The following is a 2,079-nucleotide window of genomic DNA, read 5'->3' as shown; positions in this document are numbered from 1 at the left end:
AATCACCCCCACACCTCCCCTACCTTACACACACAATCACCCCCACACCTCCTCTACCTTACACACACAATCACCCCCACAGCTCCCCTACCTTACACACAAAAATCACCCCCACACCTCCTCTACCTTACACACACAATCACCCCCACACCTCCTCTACCTTACACACACAATCACCCCAAAACCTCCTCTACCTTACACACACAATCACCCCCACACCTCCTCTACCTTACACACACAATCACCCCCACACCTCCTCTACCTTACACACACAATCACCCCCACAGCTCCCTTACCTTACACACACAATCACCCCCACACCTTTACTACCCCACACACACAATCACCCCCACACCTTTACTACCCCACACAATCACCCCTGCAACTCCTCCGCCCAACACAATAACAACCGCAACTCCCCCGCCCCACACAATCATCCCTGCACCTACACTACCACACACACACAATCACCCCCGCACCACCCCCCACCCCACACACACAATCACCCCCGCACCTCCACCCGCCCCACACACACAATCACCCCTGCACCTCCACTACCACACACACACAATCACCCCCACACCTCCCCTACCTTACACACACAATCACCCCCGCACCTCCACCCGCCCCACACACACAATCACCCCTGCACCTCCACTACCACACACACACAAACACCCCCGCAACTCACATTCACCCCCCAACTCCACTACCCCACACACACAATCACCCCCACACCTCCACTACCCCACACACACACACTCACCCCCTCATCTCCACTACCCCACACACACAATCACCCCCACACCTCCACTACCCCACACACACACACTCACCCCCTCATCTCCACTACCCCACACACACAATCACCCCCACACCTCCACCACCCCACACACACACACTCACCCCCTCATCTCCACTACCCCACACACACAATCACCCCCACACTTCCACCACCCCACACACACACACTCACCCCCACCACCCCACACACACACACTCACCCCCACACCTCCAGTACCTCGCAGGGCAGTGAGCGGACCTTCCTTCGCTCTGCTTGCCTCAGAGAGATGTGTTAATGGCCAGACGAACACTTATATATAAATAAAATGTGCAATTAAAACGATTAATCATGTTACTATGCCCGGTGTCCACTTGCTTGAAACATGTAGGTACATTTTAATTAGCAGCAAACGGTGTGCTATAGCTCTAAGCACAATACAGACAGCCATGATCTAGGTTCAAAGCATTAAAGAGGGGCTCTAATTAATACTCATTTATCATTCACAAAACAAACATTACTGAATAGAACACCCTTAGCTGCTGGGCAGTAAACTATTAACCCTGTTAAGGTACATGGCTGTAATGTAACTAGAGATGCATTTCCACGAGAAAATGCTAAGTGTTATTTTTTCATCAGTAGTCGAGGGTTACTAACTGTAAACACACATATTAGTCATACAAGAATAAAATAATAAAAGCTGTGCACAGGAAGTGTGATTATTTCGTGTTGAAGAAAGACTAGAAGGACACACACACACCCACACACACACACACACACACACACACACACACACACACACACACACACACACATGTAGGCCATAGCAATAATCATCATGAGCCAAGTGCAATTAGGACATAGGACATAGACAAAGGTAAAGACATAAAACAGATACATTTTCAACATATCAATTGTGGGAATACATTGTATTAACAAACTGCATGTAAATTACAATATATGAATAATTACAATATATGAATAATTATTTGAATTAATGTAGTCATACTTGAGACAAATTCCCCTTATCTAGAAAAGCATCCTGTTTGGGACACCAGCGATTGCTATGCACTTAACCATCAGTACCATATCACTGTGATAGGTCACATACTGGAACATCTCTGGTAACAGCCAAATATGTAACCTTAATGGCTTGGCAATGCTGCGGGATCGAAGCAATCATACTAATGAGTGCATTGGCGTGTCTGTGGCAAACATTGGCAGTGATGCTCAAACACCAGGCCTGGTTCCCGTGCTTCAGTAGTCTGTCCATGGGGCCTCATGGTAATCTCTGTCTT

This window comes from Sprattus sprattus (assembly GCF_963457725.1).
Source record: "Sprattus sprattus genome assembly, chromosome: 8".
Lineage (NCBI taxonomy): Eukaryota > Metazoa > Chordata > Actinopteri > Clupeiformes > Clupeidae > Sprattus > Sprattus sprattus.
This window is presented reverse-complemented; position numbering follows the sequence as displayed.